Here is a 7708-nt window from a genome sequence, read left to right as displayed (position 1 = left end):
GGGATAAAAAAGAGTTTAATTCAATAGCGTTCTTTAAACTCTAACATAATTCTTCAGAGGATATGCATATATTATAAGTAAACTCTGAAATACATCTGTCTTTAATTTTATAAAGTGTATATATCTATTACAATTGAAAAAAAAAAAATCTTACAATAAAAAAATAAGATAAATTAGACAACAGGAGAAGATCTTCAGATTATAGTCATTATTTTAGATTCATTTTGTAACCTAACAAAAAAAGTATCTATATTTAAAATTCGTACATTTTTGCTTTATACCTAGTGATACAAGTAAGACTATTTTCAAATAAACAAGTTTTTTTTAAAATATGATTATTAAATGCATTATTTCTAAACTTTTTCTTCAAATAGTCTTTTAGCTTTTTGTAAAGTTGGCTGAAATATGTAAAGGATTCCAGAAAAGAAGATAAAAGAAATAAAAAGTGTACAGCATGCGTGCATTTCTTATGAGAACTCGTACATGTATCGCAACTAAAATAGGATTTACTTAGAAGCATCTTATAGAAAAATCCATTTTGTTTCTTCCACAATAGAGTTCAACATACCCATCAATATTAATTCGACATTCTATAATAGATGAAAGTTGAAATCGATAAGAATATCGCTTTACATCTTCTTTGTATGGCGCCTGTTTTTTTTTTTTTTTCCATCAGTCACATTTTATTTTGGAAACAAAAGAAAAACAAAAGAAAGGGGCTTGAAATTTTGATAGTGTAAAGTTTGTAACTATAGCTTTTGTAAAATTCCAGAGTTTCTGACCTCGTAACCTATAATATGACCTTTGATCTGCTTTTCAAAATAGCCTCATTACGCCGATATACACTATGTTCTTTGAACTATATACACTATGTATACACGCCGATATACACTATGTTCTTTTTCGGCCACAATATACAGTCTTGTTATATGTCTATCAATCAATACACGGGTTAGCTCCATCTTATTATTGAGGATCTTATAATTTAATACAAGTCCACCAAATCATTGCGATCTGGAGTCAACATCGCGGTTAGTTATTCCAAAAATCAAGACAAAGACATATGGTGAACGCCAGCTCTGTTGAGCAGCAGCGCTTTTGTGGAACGACCTTCCTAATGAGACAAAACAGGCCCAGTTCCTGGACATTTTTAAAAGACATTTAAAGACACATTTTTATAGAGTAGCTTTTTAAATACTTGGAGCACACATTTTAGCAACAAATCTCAAAAGAATTTCTAACATTCACAGTTTTTAATGACGTAATTGTATGTATGTAACTTTACAACTTTAATGTTATAATTTCTAATACACATATGTTAAATTACATGTAATTAATCTATTCTTAGTTCTTAAATTATATTTATTTGCGTTTTATTGTATAGCGCTTTAGGGTAATTTTATTAATATTTAGCGCTTTATAAATTCATGTTATCATTATTATTATAACAAGGAGTTGTAAGTCTTAACTTTTTAGCATGAACACTGCTTTTCATCATAAAACATTTTGAAAATTATAGCATTATAATCATGCACCTAACTTTCGACTTTGGCCTACTTTTTAAGAATACCACATTATCTTTATAATTTTTAAAGGTAGTACATTGATAACTTGCATACATATTGCATTTTTATGACCTCATGACAGTGTAATTTCAAAGGGTCTAATTACATATACTAAAGCCCCCCAAAAAATTAAATAAAAATTAAATGAATTGCTGAGCGAAAATAAATTTAGATTCCGGGTATATTTCTGGGTTTGCAATTCAAGTTAAGTTATCGCCCGACAATTGCATTAAAGACAAAATCACACATTTATCAAGCTACAAATCTGACTAGCCCCCCACTTTTTTTTTTCAAAGATAGGCATAATATAGGCATTGGAAATTGGTGCTTACCTTTTTCCGTTGGTTTAGCCCCCCTCCCCCCCCCCCCCCACTTTCAATTAGCCACCCCACTTTCAATTTGCTTCCGACGCCTATGTTCATCATCAATGTTGCTACTGCAGATGGATTGTATGTACGTTCTTGATAAAATTTGAACGATTGATTGATTGATTTTATGTTGTTTTACGTCCCGTTCGAGAATTTCTCACTCATACAGAGACGTCATATACCAATGAAGGGCTTCAAATTTAGACCTTTACTCGGCACTCAGGGCCATTGAGCAGTGAGGGTTCTTTATCGTGCCAACGCCTACCGTGACACCGGGCCTCGGTTTTTAAGGTTTCATCCGAAGGACCCTCAACTTTCACTTCAAAGTACAGAGTGCTTGGCGAAGGAACAGTTACTACCTGTTTATTATCGACTTATGTCAGTCGAGGCCTTGATTCGAACACACGACCTTCCGATCACGTAGCGAGCGCTCTACTTTTAATTTGCAACATAAAGATTCAGTAAAGTAACTTGAGTGCTGTCCTTTAATGAGGTCAACCCCAAATAGTACCAAACATTGGGGTGTGCATGAAATGAGTGCTTTATTTTTAGAAAAATTATTTCTAAGTATAGGAAGCCCTATACTAGGGTAATCGAAATTAATAATGCAAACAATTTTCTTGTCAAACGATAAGTAACAAACCAAAGTTACAAAGGCTTCTGTGAGAACTCTGTGAATTTTTACCCCTAGACGGCGACCAAAATACATGTACAACTTTCGAAAAGTGACGAAAGTATAGATTTATAATTACCACAAAATTTTAGTTCAGTTTATAATTTTGGCTACGAGATGATCGAAATTGCACAAAATATACTTACCAAACACTTCTGCCTCCACTATCTGAGAAATCTTAGATTGTACATATTTAATTTCCTCTTGCATGTCAAATTCTTGACTAGTTGGAAAATCTCCAATGAATTCATCAATATTTATCTCGATGAAACTGTCCAACTTTTGTGCCAGTGAATTTTCTGTGCTCAGAAAACTAATATTTCCTGCTGTAATTGAGAGCTCAGAAATGGAGCAGCATTCTAATGCATTGTCAATAAAATTTTGTAAAAGGTCTCGGCTTTTCTTAAGTCTGGTTACATTACACGTAAGTTTATCAGATGTCTTCTTATTTGCATTTATTTCGTAGTCGAGTAAACTCCTGATTTCTTCCCTGATGCTTCTTGCAAAAGTTTTTTTGTCACTCAACATTTGGAAAAAATAGGAACTTCTCCCAAGAATACTTAGATTATATATAGTCTTGTCGGTAATCTTCTTCTCTTTTGCTTTGCATTCCGACAAAAACTTAAGATCTTCCATTATTTTATCTTGCATTATCCTATTTTCAAAATACATGCATGTTTCCGTACCGAGAGTGTTTTGTAGTGTATAGAAACCTAGTACTCTGTTGTATTCGTTTCTCCTTCCTAAGTTTACAGCATTTACTTCTAACCTAATAAATTCTTCTAAGTGGAACGGGCTTTTCACTACATCATTAAATCTAGATATAAGCTGATCAGTCATCCTCTCCGATTCTTTCTGCTCATACTCTTTTAAAGAATGGATGCCTTTCCTTATGGTTGCTGCTAATTTTTCCCTCCCATTCGTTTCTTTAATTGTTATAACTGAACGTAATTTCTTGATTTTCATTAAAATCTTTCTTGCCTTTTCTGTTTTACTTTTTATGTGTTGACACTTCTCGTACATTTTCTTCCTCCGAGTTTCACATTCATTGTTGACGTTCGTAAAGCTATGATCAATGTGGAACTGGACAATGCAATTGGCACAAACAGGCTTGTGACATGTTTCATTCTTGCAGAAAAATTTCAGCTCGTTTTTCTCATGACCATCCAGAAGGCAAATATCTGTTAAATCGGTGTTTCTCCCTGTTGAGTCATTTGGAGTATCGCTTTTACAGTCAAATTTGTGGTTTTGACACGCGTTTTTCTTTCTCTTTTCAGAGCATGTATAGCATAATCGAATGTTACAATTAATACAGAAGGCAAAAATGCTTTCATATATCTGACAATCATTGCAGAGGGTTTCAGAAGCAAACGTGATAACCAAATCTCTCATTTCACGTCTCGTGTTGTCCTTTGGAAAGATCAGAATGTCTTTGTTTTTTATAGCATACGCTTGGTTACACAGTGGGCAAATTATTTTCTTATGCGAGGAATGTTTCAAAAGACAGTCAGTGCAAAATGTATGATTGCAAGGTAACATTCGAGGAACATGTGCATTTTCGTCATAAATGCTAAAGCATATTGTACATTCGCAAAACGATTCCAGTTTCTTGACGAACTTTGTAATATCTGATGTACACATCTGAAAGAAATTACATTGATTAAAATTTATAGTGTTCTTTGTCTTCAATTTGCAATTTTTTTAAAATGTGTGTTGTTTTCTGTATCTTTAAATTTAATGAAATTTAAAGAAAAATCTTGGAAATTTACTGCGAGATACCTGAACGCCTCCGTAAGGCAAATAAAAATATATATAGAGATAAAAAACAGTATTCAAGCTCAAAAGTCCATTAAAAGAATACAAATCAGGAGCAGAGCAAACACGGACCTCCAGAAACATCAGAGGTGGGATCAGGTGTCATGGAGGAGTGAGCATCCCCTGCCGACCGGTCACACCCGCCGTGCACTCCTTGTCATGATTGGGAAATAACGGGGAAAAAATTACGTACATTTGTGATCTGCCTTAATACGAGCGTCAGAGGAATTTATTGATACCTTATGGCAGGATGTCATTTTATAAAGATCTGAATGGAAAACTAACTTTGATTTTTTATTCATAGGTTTTTAATAGAATACGAACAATGTACAGTGGCGCCGCGGTAATCCGGACGCCAATAATCCGGACGCTTCATGCACCTTCCGGACGATATTTTTTGGGAACCGATTTTTTCCACGTTATTCTGTCTCATTAATCCGGAAATTCGCGTTCCGGATCCGGACGGTCAATTTCTACTACAAATATAATATTTCATTGAAAAATGACTCGTTTATCCGGACGGTTATTTTTCGAGGAACGACTTTTCACACCTTTCTTGCAGTAGTGATAATTATTGTAAAAACATTGTCCGTGGAGTCAGTTTGAAGGCGGTTACCTGTGACCTCTAAACAATAGCGTCTATAATTAGCGTGTGTTTACCTCAGACAAAACACACGTCTTTTATATTATAAAGCCCGAAGAATTTTGCTCATACTGTGCATTAATTAAATTGCTACCTGCTTATAAATTTATTAGAATTTTGGAGAGTTGTAAATAAATTTTTTTACTGAATAATAAATCACGAGATTTCGTTGTGGTATTGTGTTGCGTAAGTTTATCAAAATACGATCGTACATTATTTGAAACGTTTTTTTTTTCTTTTCATAAGACAATTTATTATGATACATAATTCAAGAAAATATATTTCTATAAATGCACTAAGAAATACGTAACTGGCGTTAGTTATAAATGCCGATCATGTCTTTTCAAGATATATAGATTAAGAGTTTATAGAAAATGTATTGATTATCCTGAATATGGCTTGTGTTTACGTTGAATGTTTGCAATACGTACACTGATTACAGTATTTAGTTACTTACTTCCCTATGTAGTGAATATACGCGGTTAATCATTTGAACATTCTCAATGGTGATAATGAACAGTTCTACTTAATATGAGCTTGAATAAATAAAAAAAAATGTGCCAAAATAAAACAGTAGCAGATCTAAATTTGGTCAGCCCATGTAACTACACGTCAAATAGAAGGCGAGTAAAGTTTCCAGTGTTAGAAAAGGAAGTCTCAACATAAAACTGCCTATCCATTTTTCATCGTGTAAATTACATTAATTTTTTTTCTTTTTAAATTTTGATTATTTCTTTTAAAACTATAACAATAAAATCAATAAGTCAAGGTAAAATAAAGGTGTTTTCTTTGCCTTCACATTTGATACTACTATGTTCATGAGTACATGCTTTAAGAGGGTAAGTCGTTTAAGAAGTGATTCACTTATCCGGACGATTCATTTATCCGGACGATTTCGTTGGGGACGGAGGCGTCCGGATTAACGAGGCGCCACTGTATATATTATTATTTAATGCATACCTTTTGTCTTCTGTTCATTGACGGGTGGCGTGTTGATCACGTGTGTACACAAGATAGGTACAATATGTTAAAAACTTAAAAAGAGTTACATCTCTTACTGCAGTACAGGTTATCTATAGCGAAGTGGTGATTATCCTGAGGTGTCAGTCATTTTTTTTATGGAACTCCTCTTGTTTTATCTATCAAAATAATCATAATATCTTTACCCATGGCCACTTACCCCCTTTTATTAGCTCACCTGAGCCGAAGGCTCAAGTGAGCTTTTCTGTTCAAAGAGTGTCCGGCGTCCGACTTTCGTCCGTTGTCTGTAAACTTTTTACATTTTCGACTTCTTAAGAACCACCGGGCCAATTTCAACCAAACTTGCCACAAAGCATCCTTGCATGAAGGGGATTCAGGTTTCACAGGAAGTGTCGCGCCCTCTTTCAAGGGAGATAATTAAGAATTTGTAAAAAAAAAAAAAAAAAAAAAAAAAAAAAAAAATTGGTGGCATCTTTTAAAAATATTCTTCTCAAGAACCACTGGGTAAGAAAAGATGAAACTTATGTGAAAGCTTCATTACAATGTACATACTCCAGATCCAAATTTATTCATATCATAATCCCGGGGGTAGGGCGGGGCCACAGGAGGGGGTCAAAGTTTTACTTAGGAATTTATAGGAAATGTCTTTAAAAATTTTCTTCTTCAGAACAGCAAAGCCTTGATTTGTCATATTATAATAGAAGTATGCTCAGGTAGTGTAGTTCCAGTTTTGTTTTAATCATGACCCCTGGGGGTAGGGCAGGGCCACAAAAGGGGTCAAAGTTTACCATAGGAATAAACAGGAAATATCTTTAAAAATCTTCTTCTCCAGAATTTTAACAGCTACATGTAAGCCATTATTAAACATATCAATACATAAGTATCCTCAGGTAGTGTAGATTCAAGTTTGTTCAAATCATGACCCCTGGGGTTAGGGCGGGGCCACAACAGTGGCTCAAGATTTACATAGGAATATAAAAACCCTTAAGGGTTAAGGGGCATTTGAGTACCCCCCTTAAATCCGCCACTGTGAACCACGTAGCCTTATATTGCAACAAATGTGTAATATGAAAGATAATCTCGATTTCTCAAGGCATTGGGTCAACGCGTCTTTCCTTAATTTTTATTTTACCTTAATTTTTTCCTTATAAATAAATTTTAAATGATAAATTTCTCAGAGAAACAGAAATGAAAAAATGATCTCAAAGCAACAATTTCTATTTATTTGCTCAATTAAAAAAAACTTGCCTTCTCATACTTGAGATTATCAAAAATATAATATAAAAATATATATATCACAGACTAACATACTACAATTGTATTGATAGTAACAGGAAAAGTATGCTTAGCTTCGATCGTTTATTTGACAAGAGGTTTAAAAACACCGAAAGCCGTCTGAATTTTTAACAAGAGCTTCAGCCTGCATGTATGTGTCTTGTTTAAAATTTTGTATAAATTAATCCCACGCGGTAAATTCAAAAATTAGAACATGACATATGTAAGGTTGCATTGTATTATAAAGTAGAACTCCACATAAGATTTTATTGACCTCACGCACTGTTCACAGATATATATTTCTCGGAGGGGCTCTACATGCACGTAGGATATTTTTACAGTGTTTGATGTGCGTATATATCGAACTATCGGATAATATATTTTTGTA

This window comes from Saccostrea echinata, unplaced genomic scaffold (genome assembly GCF_033153115.1).
Source record: "Saccostrea echinata isolate AGI-Se365-2 ecotype Australia unplaced genomic scaffold, CSIRO_AGI_Sech_v1 ptg000081l, whole genome shotgun sequence".
Lineage (NCBI taxonomy): Eukaryota > Metazoa > Mollusca > Bivalvia > Ostreida > Ostreidae > Saccostrea > Saccostrea echinata.
This window is presented reverse-complemented; position numbering follows the sequence as displayed.